Genomic DNA, 20,435 nt, shown 5'->3' with positions numbered 1-20,435 from the left:
TGACTGTGTGGATCACAACAAACTGTGGGAAATTCTGAAAGAGATGGGAATACCAGACCACCTGACCTGCCTCTTGAGAAATCAGTATGCAGGTCAGGAAGCAACAGTTAGAACTGGACATGGAACAACAGATTGGTTCCAAATAGGAAAAGGAGTACATCAAGGCTGTATATTGTCACCCTGCTTATTTAACTTATATGCAGAATACATCATGAGAAACACTGGACTGGAATAAACACAAGCTGGAATCAGGATTGCCGGGAGAAATATCAATAACCTCAGATATGCAGATGACACCACCCTAATGGCAGAAAGTGAAGAGGAACTAAAAAGCCTCTTAATGAAAGTGAAAGTGGAGAAAAAGCTGGCTTAAAGCTCAACATTCAGAAAACGAAGATCATGGCATCTGGTCCCATCACTTCATGGAAAACAGATGGGGAAACAGTATCAGACTTTATTTTTGGGGCTCCAAAATCACTGCAGATGGTGACTGCAGCCATGAAATTAAAAGACGCTTACTCCTTGGAAGGAAACTTATGACCAACCTAGATAACATATTGAAAAGCAGAGACATTACTTTGCCAACAAAGGTCCGTCTAGTCAAGGCTATGGTTTTTCCTGTGGTCATGTATGGATGTGAGAGTTGGACTGAGAAGAAAGCTGAGCGCCGAACAATTGATGCTTTTGAATTGTGGTGTTGGAGAAGACTCTTGAGAGTCCCTTGGACTGCAAGGAGATCCAACCAGTCCATTCTGAAGGAGATCAGCCCTGGGATTTCTTTGGAAGGAATGATGCTAAAGCTGAAACTCCAGTACTTTGGCCATCTCATGCGAAGAGTTGACTCATTGGAAAAGACTCTGATGCTGGGAGGGATTGGGGGCAGGAGGAGAAGGGGACGACGGAGGATGAGATGGCTGGATGGCATCACTGACTCGATGGACGTGAGTCTCAGTGAACTCCGGGAGTTGGTGACGGACAGGGAGGCCTGGCGTGCTGCGATTCATGGGGTCGCAAAGAGTCGGACACGACTGAGCAACTGAACTGAGAGATAAAATTTTAGTTATATTCATTTATGAAGAAAGCAGCTGAGTAGACCTGGACTAGCAATAAAATTTTAGTTATTTTCATTTAGATAATTCTTAGAGCCATAAGTCCTAGAGCACAGTGCAGAAAACTGACATCTATTCTTTTCAGTTACTGTTCTAGGTGCCAGGGACAAATCAGTAAATTGCACAGTTAAAATCCCTGCCCTTCAGTACTTTACATTCTAGTGGGAAGAACAAGGAATAAGTAATGAAAATAAACACATATATAGTATATAAGAGGAGGACAGTCTAGAGGGAAAAAACAGCAGGGCAAGGGAAACAGAGATGGAGGGTCAAGGTAGGCCTCACTGACACGCGAAAGGAAGAACACACAGATATCTGGGGACAGGGAACAGGCAGTGCCAAGGGCATGTCAATGTTTACCGGAGCAGTTTCCCTGGAATGGTGGGTGACGGATTTAAGAGAGGTAAGGAGAGCTGGGGACCTTGAGTGCAGAAAACTCATGTTGCGATGTTTTGCTGCAAGGCAGAGCAGAGAAATAAGGGCACTGGGGTCAAAGGAGGGGAAGATTATGATTTTGTATTTGTCTTAAGGTGGGAGAAAAGCAGAAAATCTCTATGATCCAACAGAGTTCAAAACATGCATGATGTGAGAGACAGAAAATGACTATGTGAGGGAGAAGATGGATGCTCTATCTCTGGGCAGTGGGGAAGGCAAGGTTTGTGCTGTAAGCTGGGCCTGAGAGGTGGTGGTGTCAGCAGAAGTCCTCTTTGGACTGGTTTGGTTCATCTCACGGAAGCAGAAAACCCAGCATTAAGACAGGGAAGAAGCATGAAACAATCAGCTAGGACAGCAGGCAAGTGAATGGACTAGGAGAGGAAAAAAGCAGCCTTAAGGGCCCACTTGATTTTCATGAACTAACTGGGAAACAGCATGAAGAAAGTCCCATAATCTAAGAAACACCCGCCAGCAGCCTTTCTACTAACGAACACAAATTGCTCGAGATGGAAAATGTATAAACATATTTTGCGCACATCAAATGTAGAAACAAAGCTCTGGGAAAGTTGCAATTTCTCCAGATAATATGTTAAAAGAGACTACAACTCTTTTCACATTATATTCATAACTGCTTATCATCCCCTTGAAAGGAGTCATCAGTCACTGAAGGATTTAATAACCTTGGGCTGAAGTTAATTCCCTTGTGTCAGACCAGTATAAACAAGAGATGGGTCTGAATGCCTTAAGCCAATTATATACTGTAATACTAAATCATATAGATAAGTTATATTCTTATTCACAGAACAAATTTACACATAAAAGATTATCTAGGAACATTCAATTAATCATCAGAAACTGCCATATAAAACCTATTCCTAGTTATATTATGATGCTGCTGTTGCTGTTTAGCCACTAAGTCGTGTCCCACTCTTTTGCAACCCCATGAACTGTAGCCCACCAGACTCCTCTGTCCATGGGATTTCCCAGGCAAGAATACTGGAGTGAGCTGACATTTCCTTCTCCAGGGGATCTTCCAACCCAGGGATCAAACATGCGTCTCCTGCAATGCAGGTGAAGTCACCAGTGAAACTGGTACGAGACTGCAAATACACTAAAAACCATTAACTTGTACAGTTTTTTAATAGATCTGGTAAGGAAATTTTATCTCAATTTTTTTTAATCTATTCCAACTTTTTGATCTCACATGAATCACTTTATCACCAGGAAGTAAAATTTTGTGCTTTTTAATTATACTTTGTTAAAATTTAACGGGAAATGGAGCAAATACAGTATATTCTGACGGTTCATAAATATTTTCAGGGATTCAGAACTTATTCAGAATGAAGGACAGAGTCTGGGTGGAAGTTTGGAGTAGAGGGTTTCCCCCCACTTTTTTTTTTTTCCACTTTTAACTAATTAAAGTTTTAGGTTCTAACCCTCCTGTTTCACCCCTTTGATCAAGACATACTGAAAGCACCTTGACCAAAACAAACAGCAATCTTTTGACTATGGATAGCCCCAAATAACTCCTACATATTAGAATCTCACAGCAAGACTAAAAAGCAAACCTATATGTAGACCTATAGAAGAATAAAATGTGCTAAGTATGAATTCAGGTAATATCACATTTCTTAGAGCTAACACAGGAATTTTATACTTCAAATCTAACCAGCAGGCCAAACAAAGAACTTATAAATTCTACTTTTCTCCCTGAAAAGACAGTAAAGATAAATAAATTCAACTACTTCACCACTGATGTTTCAAAAATTCTCATGTTGAAATGTAAAAAGCAGGAAAACTCCCCACTTTGAAAATAATATCCCTGTAAAGACTAAAAGTAAAGGTTATATTCTCCTAAGCAAAAGAATTATAAGACAACTGACAATATTAAGGTGTTCATGGAAAAAATAATAGATATAGAAGTCAGAAAACAAGGCTATTAAAAAGGCTCGGGAATTTCCAAAATGGACACTGTGAACAGGAGCAGCTCAGCGGACTTCTCCTGACCTGGCTCTCTCACATGAGAAGCCAGCATCTGCTCTGCTGCCTTCTAAAGGTATTGTGAGAACCAACCAGAGGTCAGGAAGGCTAGCCAGTAGGGGTAAAGCCTTCTGCAAACAGAAGCATCATCCCCATTTCCCTCTCAAAAAGCTGTCTCTGTGACAAGCTAATGATCACCTTCTACTCTTCATGTATGAAATTTACTCTGTGTTTTAGTCTGCTCAAGCGCTATGTCAGAATACCACAGATTGGGTAGCTTAAAAAAAGTAATGTATTTCACCCAGTTCTGGGGACTGGAAATCCAAAGTTCCCAACTCAGTTCACTCAGTCTCCCACCTTCTCATTGTGCCCTCACATGACAGGGCGAGACGTCGCACTCTTTCTCTTCAGACATGGACACTATTCCCATCATAAGTCCCCACCCACATGACCTCATCTAAACCTGCTGCTGCTGCTGTTGCTTCAGTCGTGTCCAACTCTGTACGACCCCACAGATGGCAGCCCACGAGGCTCCCCCGTCCCTGGGATTCTCCAGGCAAGAACACTGGAGCGGGTTGCCATTTCCTTCTCCAATGCATGAAAGTGAAAAGTGAAAGTGAGGTCGCTCAGTCGTGTCCGACTCTGTGCGACCCCATAGACAGCAGCCCACCAGGCTCCTCCGTCCATGGGAGTTTCCAGGCAAGAGTACTGGAGTGGGGTGCCATCGCCTTCTCCCATCTAAACCTGATTACCTCCCAAAGCTTCACTTTCAAATACCAAAATATTGTGGGTTAGGATAAGCATATGAAATTTGGGTGTGTGTACTCAAACGCTCAGTTGTGTTCGACTCTTTGCAACCCCGCAGACTGTAGTCTGCCAGGCTCCTCTGTCCGTGGGATTCTCCCAGCAAGAACACTGGAGTGGAGTGCCATTTCCTCCTTCAGGGAATTTTCCTGACCCAGGGATCAAATCGGCATCTCACGGCTCCCCGCATTGGCAGGCAGACTCTTTGCCACTAGTGCCACCTAGGAAGCCCATCGGAAATTGGAGAGAACACAATTCAGCCCCTAGCACTCTCCTCTGTTGTTCAGTCGCTAATTCACTCTCCTCCATTACATGCTTAATGACTGTCTTCAGGCAGAAATTAAACCTTTGTATAAATTTTATATAAAAATACATAAAATGTCTATTTATACAAATACAAATCTTCAGGGGAGTGTAAAACATGGCTTACTTTCAAAAGGGCTTACTTAAGGCAGTTTACTGATATTTATACAATATAAAATTTTAAATAGATGAGGGAACTAGATGCATAACTAAGTAGCTAAAATGTAGTCAGCATTTACCTGGACCAGTTACTGCTCTACGTACTCTGGTATCACCTTCATGGCAGCCACACAAAGTAGGAACACTTATTAGAAGGGGACTCTGAGCACACAGGGCTGACACCGGCTCCCTCAGGCCACACTGCAGGTCTCAGGGATTACGTGGGGTGCAGAGCCTGGATGCTAACCGTACACTACTGTATTGTTTGTCTCTTTTTAGGGACAAAGGAAAATCGAAGGGGGAGAGGGGGGACTGAGAAAATGAAACCATGAAAAAGATGTTCGGTTCATTTATGCCTTTTGTTAGATGTAGACAACATTTTATAAGCAGATACCTCAGAAGAAACTTGATTCGTCACAGGATTCTAAATCCGGAAGTCAGAAACAAACCACAGGCTCAGGAGGAGGTCAGTTCCTTCTGGAACTGAGAGCTGAGAAAAGGCTCTCCTCTGTGTCCTCATAGAGACAGCAGTCTGCCATGGCCACGAGCACCCTCAGGAAGCCCTGGATAAACCATTCAGGACACACAAACAGCAATTCCACAGGCTCCAGACAGGTCAAGGAACTCACATCACTCTATTCAAGTAAAGCAAATCTACCCCAAATAAAAAATACACAGGATTCTTGGTAATTTAAACAGAGACTTAAGGCTCCCTAGAAGAGGAGTTCCTAAATGAGCTCCCATCTATGGACAGGCTGCAGGAGCTCCATAAATGACCTGCAACTGTGTACTGTGGACATGCAGGCAAATGTTCACAGCTCTGCTCTGCAGGAAAAAGCACAGCTTACATCAATACTCAACGGAGTCTCCAAGTTAAGAACCCTTGACAAAGGAATGAATGATCCACGTAACCCCCAGGAGAACCTATTCAAATCATCTTCAACACCAAGGCTGTGGGGAGACGCAGGGCACAGTTAGGCTGATGTTCGTCTCCAGTAAGTAACTACTGGACAGATGCAAAGGCAAAAATATTCTAAATAAACCATACCTGGGAAGTAATTCTAACCTTGTTTCAGAAGTGTGCAGTATTTACCTAATAGTAAAACCCTTCAATATTCACTGCTGCAATTTATAACCTCCAAAAGTCAAAATCTACGTGAAAGTCGCTCAGTTTGGTCCGTCTCTGTGCGACCCCACTGACTATACAAAGGCAAGATCAAACAGTCCTCATCTCTGAGTACTCTGATCACTCGATAAATGGTCATGCAATAACTAATGTAAATCTTTACTTTTATAAGTATCTAGCAAATAAGGCTCAATAGATGTGAACTTAAGAAAACGCCAGGAGACAGTGGAGGACAGAGGAGCACGGTGTAAGAAAACGCCAGGAGACAGTGGAGGACAGAGGAACACGGTGTGCCGCATGGCCCCGCAAAGAGCTGGACACCACTAACGACTGAACCACCACCAAAAGCAAATATGGACCTTAGGCCAGAATGAGTTTATTTTTAAAAAGTCTAAGTATCTCTTTCTCGCCGTAAAATGAAATCTTTTGCCAAATGAGGAACACAGGTAACCAAGAGGTTCCACGTTTTGTTGTGATCCACACAGTCAAAGGCTTTAGTGTAGTCAATGAAGCACAAGTAGATGTTTTTCTGGAATCCTCTTGGTTTTTCTATGATCCACTAGATGTTGGCAGTTTGATCTCTGGTTCCTCTGCCTTTTCTAAATCTACCTTGTACATGTGAAAGTTCTTGGTTCACGTACTGTTGAAGGCCAGCTTGAAGGATTTTGAGTATTACCTTGCTAGCATGTGAAATGAGAAATGGTGCGGTAGTTTGAACATTCTTTGGCATTGCCTTTCTTTGGGACTGGAATGAACACCTGACCTTTTTCAGTCCTGTGGCCACTGCTGAGCTTTCCAAATTCTTGGCATATTGAGTGCAGCACTTTCACAGCATCATTTTTTAGGATTTGAAATAGCTTAGCTGGAATTCCATCACCTCCACTAGCTTTGTTCATAATGATGCTTCCTAAGGCCCACTTGACTTCACACTCCAGGATGTCTGACCCTAGGTGAGTGACCACACCACCGTGGTTATCTGGTCATTAAGACCTTGTTTTGTACAGTTCTGTGTATTCTTGCCACTTCTTCTTAATCTCTTCTGCTTCTGTTAGGTCCTTACAGTTTTTGTCCTTTATTGTGCCCATCTTTGCATGAAATGTTCCCTTGGTATCTCTAATTTTCTTGAAGAGATCTCTAGTCTTTCCCATTCTATTGTTTTCCTCTATTTCTTTGCATTGTTCACTTAAGAAAGTTTTCTTATCTCTCCTTACTATTCTTTGGAACTCTGTATTCATTTGGATATATCTTTTCCGTTCTCCTTTGCCTTTTGCTTTTCTGGTTAACAGTAAGGTATCAATATTGCGTCATCAACTCTACGTACCACAGTAACACAAGATGTTAATAAGAGGGACAACAGGGCGGAAAGAGACTGTACAAGTGGGGACTCTACTTTCCACTCCAGTTTGCTATAAAATTAAACTGCTCCCTGTAATAAATTCTATTGATTTAATTAATTTATTAAACAGTGGTTTAATTTTTAGTGTTTTATATATCACATAAATAAAATATTTACTTATCCAATAATAAATGTTCATGCAATAAATTTAAGCCTGTTCACAAAACTGAAGAAAGCTTTCCCCAAAAAAGGTGAGACTGCTTTAGACGTTACTTTCTTCTAGCACTTTCTATTCTTCCTTTCCATTCAAAGATCAAAACTTACCCTGCTCCTGCCCCTCCCCCCACAGAGTGAACACTAACTGCTCTACTTCCTTCACTGCACATTTAATGTGTTTTTTAAAAAGGTGAACATTCCATTGCTGAACACTTACCCTTATCTATTTACCTATTCAATGTGAGAATTATGCTCTGTGGAAAGAGCACAGCCCATGAAAGAGATACTGCCCAGGTAGGTAGTCAAAAGAATATGTTGTTATTGAGTTACTAAGCCATGTCTGACTGTTTGTGACCCCATGGACCGTACCTCACCAGGCTCCTCTGTCTATAGGACTTCCCAGACAAGCATACTGGAGTGGGTTGCCATTTCCTTCCCCAGAGGATTTGCCTGACCTAGGGATCAAACCCATGTCTCCTGCATTGGGAGGCTGATTCTCTACCACTGGGCGACCTAGGAAGCCCAGTCAAAGAGTATACACTTAGGTTAAAAGTATTCTACATAATTTTTCTCATTATAAGATGATAGGGAAGTGGGAAGTGAAGTTGCTCAGTCGTGTCCGACTTTTGCGACCCCATGGACTGTAGCTGACCAGGCTCCTCTGTCCATGGGATTTTCTAGGCAATAGTACTAGAGTGGACTGCCATTTCCTTCTCCAGGGATCTTCCCAACCCAGGGATGGAACCCGGGTCTCCAGTATTGTAGACAGACGCTTTACTGTCTGAGCCACCAGAGAAGCCCTTATAAGAAGATATCCACACACACAAAAAAAGACAACAGTAACAGGTAATACCTAGAACCAAAAGGAGAAAACAACTGTTTAAATGGTTTGATCTTGGTATGTTTTTCTACATAATTTTGGCCAATTAATAAAAAATGTGCTTGTCTGTCTTACCATCCCTGCTCACATATTTAAAATTCCTAGATAATGTTTCAAACTATTTGCCTACATTTTACATCTAATTTATGAAAACTGTTTCTTCCACTAAGCATACAAACAGTAGGAAGTGTGGCCAAAAAAATTAAGACTTAGTAATCTGAGTTCTTCCAAAATAACTTTTATTAAATCCTTGTAAAAGAAAAACGCATTTATATTGGGAAGTAGATGCGAGTATTAAAGAGTTTTTGTCTTTTTTTGTGATGGTTGGTAACATCAAAAAAAAATACAGAATGCTCACCATACTGTATGTGTAAAAGTTTCAACTGTATATATTTAATATATTAAAAAGGTTATTAGTAAGATAACAAAAACATCTTTTAAAGCTAATCAAGCCATTCTCCAATCTCACCCCTGAGACCACATGAAAAGAACCTGGTGGTTGGCAGCTATATGTAAGTACAAGGGTATCTGTGCAAAGCATAAATCGGCCCAAGAAGAAATCGTGAAAACAACGCAAAAGGAAGGAAGGAAGTGATTTCACGTGGCATTTTACTAAAGGCACAGAGGTCAAGTTTCTACTGCTGCTGAGGTTCAAAACCAGCAGAGACTTGACAATATCACTGTTTCTAACCAGCTCTTCTTAAATTATTAGAAGATAATCTGGTGAGCTTGAGGTAAATACAGCTGTGAACACAGCAGCACACACCATCTGGAGGCGTTTGACTTAAGCAATTTTTAAATGCACAATATATTCAACTCTATTTTGTTCCTCTGCAGTGAAACAGTCATATACAAACTGACCCTTTTTTTTCAACCGCAACTGCAAAAGTTGATTCGCTTTGTGGAAACAAGACATGACAAACAGATCTAATTGTTTGTCTTTAGAACCAAGAGATTATTTCTGATCTATACTGGCAAAAATATTTTAGCTTTATACAGGGTCCCCCCAGACTTACCTACCATATTCTTTAAACTCTTCACAAGTAACATCTGGCTAAACCTCTAAAATCAAAGTATTTTCTTATTTCTAAAGCAATTCACATCCATTAACCTCATTTTATCGCGAAAACCTGAACAGAAGTGTCATGTGAATCACCATAAAATCTTACCTACAGACACAACTGCCATTAACCTCTTTAATGCAGCAGCCAGTTAATGCCATTAACCTGTAACCTCTTTCAGCCACCTTCCATGATTCCTTCCCTGGCTACCAAACTTCTCAACATTTCCTTACCCACTGCAAACAAGCTTCCACCATTGCAGGCCATCCTCCACCTCCCGGGCTGCTCTGCTCAAAAACTCCTGAGGAGTACCACTGACTCCTGATTATGTAATTGGTTGGTACTTTTTTTCAATAGTGTTTTCTCAGTTTTCATTCTCTAGTCCAAAACGTAGAACATGTGATTCTACTGTCACCCCCTACACACTTTGAAGCACCATCCTCCTCCCTTTATCCCCTTTGTATTGCTTTACCTTTCAGACCTCTTTCACTCAAATCGTTCTTCCATTTCCTCCTCTTGCCATAACATCAGCTTTCCCTTTCTAATAACTTCATGCACAGCATCACCTCAGCACTGGTTCCTCCTGTGTGAGATTCAGTGAGGGCCCTCTGGTAGCATAAACAACTCTCAATGTTGGTTGGGCCACGGGTGTGAGCAGAAATGTCAGGGGAAGCCCTTTCACAGAGGTCACCTCTAATAGGATGAAACGGGGTCAAGGAAAGAACAAGGTTCAGTCTCTGGCTTGCAATCCTGACCTCCCCACTGACCAGCTGCAGGCTTTGGTCAAACTGCTCAACTCCTCTAAGCCTTAGGAATCCTTCCTCGTACCTCAGAGGCATTTAGACCTGCAAGAATTAAACAATTCATTCAAAGTCAGAATATTAAGGAAATGAAGTCACCCCTAATCCCATCATCCAGGGATGAGCACTATTAACGTTTGGTGTATTCATTTCTAATTTTTTTTATTAGCCTCTGTGAGTAAATGTGGATGTGCACATAACTGGAATCACACTGCAGAACAGTTTGGCATCTATGGTTTTTTCCCACTGAGCTTTACATTAAATTTTTATATCATGATAATTTTTTTAGTGGTTGCATAATATTTCTTCGTATGGATGGACCATGATTTAACATTTCCCTTCTACACTGGATGCTTAAACTGACAAATCACTGTTTCTTTTTTGTTCCTTTTTTTTCCCTTTCCCAGAAAAAGTTTCTTCCTCCTTCTCTGTTCCACCTATGAACCAAAACTTGTTAACAATGGCTATATCATCAAATAGTATGAGAAACAATTTGATCAAGGAAAAAGAAAACAATGGCTTAAAGAATAAACATATTAAACTAAAACTCACTGGCATGACCTGAAGTTATCTTTGGAAGTTTTGTGAATCATCACCCTCTTTTTGTTTGGTCTTCCCTTACTGGAATGTAAGTGCTGCTGAAAACAGGGGCTTCATCTAGTTTGTATCTTTAGCCACCAAAGCAGTACCTAGAGCATAGACAGTGTTCTCTATATTAAGCACCAGCTGTAGTCATGTGTAGGCACTTTGTAAGCATTTTGCACACCCTCTGAGGTAGATATCATTTTTCCCACAAAGAGGCTAAAAGGTAACGTATCCTAGGTCTCACAGTGAAAGAGTGGTTGAACTGAGATTAGAACACAGTTGAGCTATTTACCACCAACTCATAATGAATAAATTGATTAATTATACCAGTGGCGCTTCCAAGTGACAGCATTAAAATCTGAATATGCTGATTTTTTCTACTAATTAAATTTAACTACTGCTTGTCTACCTTTCATTACAAATATGTAAGTATATCAACTATATTGAGAATTAAAAAGATTCTGGTGATGCTGCTGCTGCTGCTGCTAAGTCACTTCAGTCCTGCTAATCACCATCAAAATTTGGAATTTAAAAATACGGTCAAATACATACAAATAAACTTCTGAAATAACCTGTCTGGATTTAGGATACTTACTATACTTCTATTTTTCCTTTGATTCAGAACTCTTTGGTGCCAATCTAAATGTCTTGATTTCTTTTAATTAAGGAAAACATTTTATGATGTTACATTGAAATTATTACGTTTTCTAGAAGATGTTGCACTCTTTTTCCTCATTTCAGGTTATTTTAAGAAGGACACATTTCTACAATGAGTTAAAAAAATATCTCAACCTGAACCAGCTTCCTTTCTCCGTTAACTACACCCCAGTCCCCAATACTATCCCCACAAATCCCTCCAACAACACATCCCCTATGTTCTTCCATCAGTAAAATGGGCCACTGAAAAGGCATCAGATTAGCTTTATATATCAACAGATTTGTCAATTTTGCTTTTTGACTTTTTCTCCTTATTTTAAAAATATGGTAGACACTCTTGGAAACCATGGTGGTCAGCATTTCTTCAAGACAAAGGCAGACAGTAAAGAGACCAAACCATTAAGAAAATGTCATTCAGATCACAGTCTATTTTACAGCCTGAAAAGCCAGAGATGCAAAGCTACTCAATCTTACAGTAAATACTTTCCAGTAACTTAGCCAAAAGCACATTTAAAAATAACACAGGTAGCCACACACAGCCCTGAACAGAGACATTTCTGAATCTTTGTGTTAATCATCTAGTCCCTGGCCGAACTGCTGTGCATCAAAAGTTCTCTTAGTCCCCTTGGTAAGTGTAACAAGATAGAGACAGGGAGAAACACTGTAGCCATGTTATCTCCACTGAACTAACATTTATTCTGAGTTTTACAAACTAATCCTAGAATAGCAAACAAAGACCCAGTTTAAAAAAAAGCAGGCTTCCTATGTCATTATAAAATGGATGGTTCCATTGGCTACTCAGACTAACACAATAGCAAGCAAAACCCTTTGACCTTGGAAAAGCATAGTAAACATAATACCTACTGCTAAATTACATGGTTTACCAATTTCCTCAAAACCAAAAATAAATCTCTCACAAGTAAACTATTACAAGAGTAAACAAAAGCTTGTCTTGTTCTATCATTTGCTTAAAAGCAAGCACAGTGGCGGTGGGAGAGGGATTAAGAAACACAGCCAGACAAATCCATAAAACCTCCAGTGTAAGATAAAACTACCCTGCAGGAGCAACCAATGCAGTCTGACCCAACAGCTGTACACAGTTGCACTAATTAAAATGAAGAGCTAGCCTGCATAACACACAGGCCATTCACTGGACCTTCCAGATAAGTTGGCCGGGGTTCACCATGGCACTCCCCCTCAGCAGACCTACAAGCTAAAAAATAAATTGGCACATGGCTCAGGGCACTTGCATGTGAAAATACATACACATTCTAGCATTCAGGAATCATCACAACCACGCAGACTGGAACATATCCTATAGGCTATAAAAACCCACACACACACAAAGGAAGTGGTACGGCTACATTACGTCAGCTCTCGCCTCAATTCATAAATGCAAAAACCACAAAACAAGACAAAAACCTAAACGACCTTTGGCTGGAAACCTTCTAAGAGTGAATGGATGTAGGTTAAGTCTTTAAATATGTTACTGAACAGGACTCGTTGATGCATCGCTTTCAACAGCCACAGGGAAGGCAGAAATGTAATCGTAGTCCATTCTCTCAAGCAACCAGATCAAATAACATTTCAAGCACAGCCTGCCAAGCACCAGGGCCTGCCAGAATACAATGAGCACTCAAGTGCTCTGGACTGAAAACCACCTTTCACTGGTCCCAGAGATCTTTATAAAATAGTTTAAACACTACTAAATTACAGAGTTGGAAAAAAACAAACACAAGGCTTCTAACTGCAGCTCCCATACTACTGCGAAGTTGCTGGTAAGCCTCTAAAATGTCCGCCTTGTGTTATTTAACCAGGCAATGCACATGTTCAGAAAGGCAATTGCCTCTCAGAGCCCAAACCTAACACGCACGTAAAAATGGAGAGTTTTGGTTGTGCATCTGGAAATAATTGCCCACAGATCAACGGGCTTACATGGGATATTGTTCCAGTCTGTATGGTTTCAAATCATGTCTACTTTAAATTTGGAGCTCCTAGGAAGGAAAAAGAAAAAGAAAGTAAGAAAAGGCCAGAATTGTGGGCACACAATTTTAAGGACTCTGTCAACTCTGTTCTCAACATGCACTCGGTGGCTCAAACTTAAAGCACAGACACACATATCAAAGGGGAAAACTAATCTACTGGCCTCGGTGCTCATTCACATACCATTTTTTTTAAATTGCCATATGATTGAGAGGAGGCCTTCAGCCAAACAACACCCCAAAGACAGCATAGGCACCTGTGGGCCAGAAAGGTGAAAGGCCCAGAGAGTACACCCAAGGGATCAACTGCAAGTTTCTTTCTCAGCAAACAAAAAGTGGTCAAGCAGGTCTCTCCCCAGCTTCAACCACAGAGCAAGATCTGAGCAAACAGGGGAGGGGTCGGGAAGTCATCATCTCAAACCCGGGGAGGAAAAAAAAATAAGTTTAAACTTAGACCAATCTTCTTCAAAACCATCCTTGCGTTTTATTTTAGCTAACCTGGTAAAATAAGGGTATTTTGGATCCAGGAAACAAACTATTTTTGTCACCTAAGCAGTCCTAAATTACTTTAGAACCAAGTCCATCCAATTCACTTTATTTTTAAACCTAAATTTGCTCCACTGTCAGCAGTAAAGTTCCTAATCAAACAGCGGCTTTTGGATTACACACTGTTCATATTCAGTTTTCCTTTTAAAGAACACATACACACACACACACACACTCCTTTAAAAACAATAGAAGTATTTCTCTGCCCTAAACAAGTTTCTTAATTGGTTTATTTAATTGAGATTTCTAGAGTTTTGACAATTTAAAAAAACAAAACAAACTAGTGAGCCCAACAGAACTGCCATGGGACACAACCATACCTATTCCTGATTCCTGGAAAGCCACCGCCATTCCCGGTAATACCCGAGCTGTTCCCCTTTCTGGGGTCATCACACACTGGGGTAATCCACAGAGTAGCGTCCACCCACCTCGAGAGCCCCTGCGCCCGCAGCTGTCCAACTTCCTGGCCCAAGACCCGCGTTCCCCTCGCAGCCAGAGGGGCCGGCCACTTCCCTGCGGCGGATCGCAGCCGGAGCTGAGCTCTCGGGCCTCCTCTCCTCTCCTCCTCCTCGTCCTCCGGTGCAGAGCTCCCTCGCAAACTCAGGCCGGCGGGCACCGGCGGGACAGACGGGGGCTCAGGGCGTGAAATGCACTTGCTAAACAAAAGGAGGCCAGGGCGGCCGCAGGGCAGCCGGGCGCGGGCTCAGGTCCCCGCGGCGCGGCGGCTCCGGAGGCGGTAGCCGCGCCGGGCCCCGCCCGCGGCTGAAGGAAGCGGCCGCCGCGGCTCACGCTTCTTCAGCCCCGGCGGCCTGGCCGACACTGCCACATGCCTGTGACCCAGACGCTGGGAGAGAAAGAGCAGCCTCCCGCGGCGGCGGCGCCGGTGGCCGGCAAAACCCGGGCTGGAGCCCGGCCCGCTCGGCGCGAGCCCCTGCCCACCGCCACCGCGGGCGCGCGCACACACAAAGCGGCGGCAATTGTATCTCCGGACCAACTCGGCCAGCCTCCCCTCCCTCCAGACCTCCCTCCCCTCCCAACAGCCGGAACCGGGAGACTGTGTGATTGATGGCAGCTCTTAATAGCGTGGTCAGCTAGAAAATGCATCTGCAAGCAAGATATTAAAGAGGCAGCGCATCCCCGTGAGTGATCAGCAGTTCACACATCCTAGAGCTGCCTCTGCTTCTGCCAAGAATATTAATGCCAACCAATCTCTGACGTCTAACAAATGCAGATGAAATAACCAACAATCACAGACACGGTGAACATTTGTTTCAAAGAAACACGAGAGCAAGAATCATCCTTTGATGTCAAACATTTCTGACCCCAATTTTTCTTACAGGTTAAGAATTCTCTGTAAGTTATTTGTTTAAAAGTCTTCTCTCCAATCTTCTTTCCCCAAGAAAATAAAGATCCATCTGCTAGACAAGGCAGAGTTTAAATAGGACTTGATTGAAATCCATCTAATAAAGAAGCAAAATAAATACACATTCCTTGCCATGTGGCCTTAAATAAACATACAATCCACCAACTACCAGATTCCAGACCCCTTATTAATTTCATTGTTATGGGCATCTAAATAGAACTACCAAAAGTAAATTTCAAATGGTTTCTTTTTCACCTGCAATCTGGTAAATATCTATCAACTTGCTCAAATTTACCCAAGTTTAAACTATGTTCAAAACATGTATTCCCTAGTGATAACAGCCACAATCATTTTGTCCTACTGAATAAGATACTCTACAGCAAAATTTTTTAAAATACATACCTATGGAATATAAATTCAAATTATTAAATTCACTTAGTGTCAACTCAAATCTGAAAGCTACAAGCTCAAAATTTAACTGATCACTTTTGATGTCTTTAATATTACACCTTTCACCTTCCAGCAAGTTTCTTGTAACTCTCAAACAGCTTTATACATGTTATTGGATCTTCCAAGGTCCAGTTGCTGAATTACTAGGTATCCTTTCCAATTGGCACACATTAGATTAAGTGATTTGCCCAGAGCTTCTCAACAAGGGGGTAGCGTTAGCAGTGGAGGAGAAGCATAGAGAAGAGCCTAGATCCTGCCCTCAATGGCACAGATAACCAAACTGACTTGCACATTTGCTATTAAACATCATTCTGATTTCTTTTAAAGAAAATTCAGGTTGTTCTACAGGAGACAGAACTCTCTAAAACTACTAACAGAGCACATGTCCTGAGAGCAAGAGCTAAGGAGGCATAATGCCTTTGCCACCTGAAATGCTGTTGTGATGAGGACAAATCAGAGATGGTCCTCACACAAGGACATATCAGCTCCCCTTAACACCATCCTCGCTAAGATCACCTGAGGGGACCTGCAGCTTCCACCTCATAACCAAGCGGCTCTGAGATCACTCCATCCATGTCAGAAATGAAATCAATCCTAAAGCCTAGGGACAAAAGCCACTCCTGTACTGGGACACACTTCCATTTTCCCACCAGCTCTGTCTAGATAGAAGGTAGGACCAGAAGAGAGAGGTGTTTCCTTTGTTTTGTTTCTGGTCTGCAGCACAATAAAAAGTGCTGGTTTATCCCAAGTTGGAAAGGGCTAGTGAGAACAACCAAGCTGCTCTAAATTCATACTGTTCCTAGTCTCATGAAAATTCTAAATGTTTTGACAGCATTTTATGACAGCACTTCTGTTCTTCTGTCCCAGGCTTGCACCCCCTGCTAATCCATCCACACCCAGCCCCCCACTTTCTAATTACACCAGTCTTTCAATTTCCCCAAGGTGTTAGGATTTCTACTAAAGTCATCACTACCTTTTCCCATGAGAAAAGAAATATCCCCTGCCATCCCCAATCCCCCAAGCCCAACCCCCCCCCCCCCACACACACACACACAGTTTAAAAAGCCTACTCCTTCAGAGTTCAGGTCAAGTATCAAATGTCAAATGTCAGAGATGCTTCCTCTGAGGCCCCATTCTAGGTCAAGTTCCCTTGTTATAATAAGTTCTCAGGGAACTGAGTTCATTCCTTGAGAGCATTTATCTCAGTTTGTAACTCATTGGTGTGACTTTCTGATTAATGTTCCATCAGAGAAAGTTCTGTATGTTTGCTCATCATCAAATACCTGGCATCAAGCACACACATCTTTGAAATGAGTAACTGAATTGAGGGCAACAACCCTGTTCTATTCATTTTGCATATTCTCTGCACAGTTATGCAAATCAAAAAATTAAAATTATAATAAAGATTTTTATCCCCAGTTTATAGAGATGTAAATCACTGTGCCTAGGGTAACTCACAAAAACACTAAGACCCAAACCTATCTGCAAGCCTTACTTTTTAGCTTGAGTCAGTGAAGTACAGATGTCATTATTAATATATTCAAGACAAGTTCTTTCTACTTATGTGGCATTTAAGCAAGGGGCAAACCACAGGGGTAAGCTGGATAGACTACCAAATCCTGTACGCACACAGAGAGCAACATAAACAGAATATAACACTTGGAAAGTACATTATACACTAGTTTGTCTTTAAGTTTCTCTGAATGCAAAAGTACCACCAAATTCTGGTCTAAGTGGGGGAAGGGGTATGATCCTGACCCCTCAGTTTACACCTAGCTTTTTCTTTATTTTCAGTTATCTCCTCTCTAAAACAACTCTACTTCCCTGATATGGGAGCTTTTGTAAAAAAAATTTTGCCCTGAGGACTCCTAGTCATTGGTGACAGACATTCCAAAACTGCCCTCCCCAACTCCTCAAAGTGAAGAATTCATTTTAAACATCATTAATGTGAGCTTGTAAATTAAGGGATCTGTAGATAAGAAAGGGAAGTTCTTACAACAGTTTCTTAGATGTCCTGCACACCACTACAAGAAAAAGCCAAAGTGTGAGATGAATGAAAAAATATTGGGTATTCCCCATCGTCACCCCAAATTAAGCTTCATTGTCATTTTCAGCATTTCACAAGGCACTGCTTGGTTCCCAGAGGAGTTCACCCCAGCCTTGTCTATGTCACAAGTCTTCCTTTTGGTCTAAGTTCCATTCCATGTAAATTCCAGCTCCGGGTTTTAGAATACTCTTCATTTATCAAAACAACCCTGTCAAGTTGAGTACTATTAACAGATAATGAGAGGAGACAACAGATGTGGTTAGAAGAAAAGCACTCAGTATTCTACAGGCCTCAGCATGCAGCAAAGTGAGCTGACATCTGACTTTACCCTAACATTTATAATTAAATACAAAGTCTAGTTAAACTAACATTAAAGCTACGACTGGGAGCAGTACGCAGGGGAAATGTCAAGTATAACCTTAGCAGGTAATAGTTGAACAGGGCTCAGGTTATTCCAGAACCTTAACCTTGAACAACTACCATGCCTTCCTCTCTCTGCCACCCAGCTTCTGTCATAGACAGAAGACTTGTGGCCACATGGTCGAAAGACAGCAGCTTTGGACCACTCCTTAAAACCACTAAAGGGGAAGGAGATGACATTTTTACATGAAAGTTTAAAAATAACATTCATCTAGCAAGAATTAGTGAGGTCTGTCTCAAGTGGACCCAATCAACATCCATTCTTAGAGCATTCTTTTATAAAATCATTCAGATCAAGTAATTTGCTCAGCTAAGAGTCAAAGCGTCAAAAGATTACCAAAATCAATCAAGCAAACACGGACCAAGTCAAGGGCTGTCTTGGTATTGTTAGCAATGTTTGCATACTCTCCTAGGAAGCGGACGTTTTGTTTTGCATGACTATGGAGACTATGGATATACGATGTTAAGCAAACGTCTACTTCTTTCCCTCTTCCAATTCACAAAATAGCGCCACACAACAAAACTTTTCAAAAAACTTTTCCAAAAAGTTTTCAAAAGAAAAATACCAATATATAGTTCTTTTTGAAGCCCTTTTGGATGTATTGATTATTATATGTTCCTACAGAAAACCCAAGCAATCCTATTCAACAAGCTGAAGTCTCTCTCTCCAGACTCTCTTCTAGAACATTTGCACACAAACTTCCACAAATATTTAAGAACATATATATTCATTTGTCTAGGGGCTCACTCCATTGATTTTTATTTCACAATAATAAAATTCTTTTCTTCCTATATGACATCTTGCTTTCCTCAGATTGCAGCAGACCATTAAAACAAAATTCTCTTGTGTGGGGAATACCATAATTAACAAGTCCTTAATTACTACAACACACTTTGTGCTGTCACTTTAGTATAGCCTTTTTATACTAAAATCTCTAGTTTAATGAATGTGCACTTTTCAGTCAAAAAGATTGGGCCAAACTGCTCTCCAAAAAAAAGTAGACCAATTTACAGCACTCTTCCCAAGAGCAGGGCCCGTTCCCACGTGTGTGACCTGGTGGTTTCCCTGAGCTTTGCACTACACACTCTCCTGGATCTCCTAAGACCTGATTGCTCTCTGTTTCTTGCCAGGCCAGCTCCCAAATACAGGCAGTCAGTGTCCAGTCTCTTTTTATCACACCCTGGTATCTCTCATGGGTGAGAAGATTTACTCTCAAGATACCTCTATGACAAGACTTCATTTTTCTAGCCCTGAGCTTGCTCCTTAGCCACAGATTCAGTTTGCAAATTCCCTCTGGACTCAACCACAAGGCATTCCACAGACACTCTCAGATCATCCTCAACAAAATAAAAATATTCTTCCCCAACATGTTCTGGCCTCCTCAGACTAGTCTCAGGAACTCCCATTACTCTGGTATAAGAATTAGTAGTATGCCCTTTCTTTTTAAAGGAAATCATGACATACCCTAAAATGTATGTGATATCAGAGTTAGCACATTAAACATAATACACTTCTCAGTTTTTAGTACTAGGCTCCTCTGTCCTTGGAATTTTCCAAGCAACAATACTGGAGTGGGTTGCCATTTCCTTTTCCAGACTTCCATGGTGGCTCAGATGGTAAAGCATCTGTCTACAATGCAGGAGACCTGGGTTCGATCCCTGAGTCAGGAAGATCCCCTGGAGAAGGAAAAGGGAATCCACTCCAGTACTATTGCCTGGAAAACCCCATGGACAGAGGAGCCTGGTGGGCTACAGTCCATGGGGTCACAAAGAGTCGGACACGACTCAGCGACTTCACTTTCCAGGAGATCTTCCCAACCCAAGTACTGAACCCACATCCTTTGAGTTTCCTGCACTGGCAGGTGGATTCCTTAACCACTACTGCACCTGGGAAGCCTCCCTAATTACCTATCCCATTCATTAATCACATCACTTTCCATTCAGCCAACAGTTAAGGACTAAATCACACAGTTGCTCCGTAGGTAAGGGTACAGAAGAACAGGAACATGAAAACAGACCAACTAGGATGGCGATGATCACTGCACATACAGAAAAGGACTCACACAGAGAGCCATGCACATGTGTGATGCAATAGTTAGGCAAGTATTCCAAATTACTGGGGGAAAGTGAATTCTTATGTCGCTAGTGCCAGAATCTTAATGTCTACTCTTTTACA

At 41.7% G+C, this 20,435-nt stretch overlaps 1 protein-coding gene across 5 annotated transcripts in view; it reads right to left on the bottom strand.

The window, feature by feature from the left end:
* Window positions 1-20,435, bottom strand: part of RERE (arginine-glutamic acid dipeptide repeats) — a 416,914-nt gene that overhangs the window by 290,090 nt on the left and 106,389 nt on the right. For 3 of the 5 annotated variants that reach the window (XM_061382834.1, XM_061382837.1, XM_061382838.1), the window contains exon 1: window positions 14,408-14,716. The exons of 1 other annotated variant lie outside the window; for it this stretch is intronic. The gene's annotated coding sequence lies outside the window, so the exon portion shown is untranslated. Of the gene's footprint in view, window positions 1-14,299; window positions 14,381-14,407; window positions 14,717-20,435 lie in introns of those variants that run through there. One more of the 5 variants, XM_061382836.1, reaches the window with a different exon arrangement.

Source organism: Bos javanicus, chromosome 16, assembly GCF_032452875.1.
Source record: "Bos javanicus breed banteng chromosome 16, ARS-OSU_banteng_1.0, whole genome shotgun sequence".
Classification (NCBI taxonomy): domain Eukaryota; kingdom Metazoa; phylum Chordata; class Mammalia; order Artiodactyla; family Bovidae; genus Bos; species Bos javanicus.
Note: the sequence above shows the minus strand (reverse complement) of the source record. Positions and strands in the feature narration are given on the sequence as shown.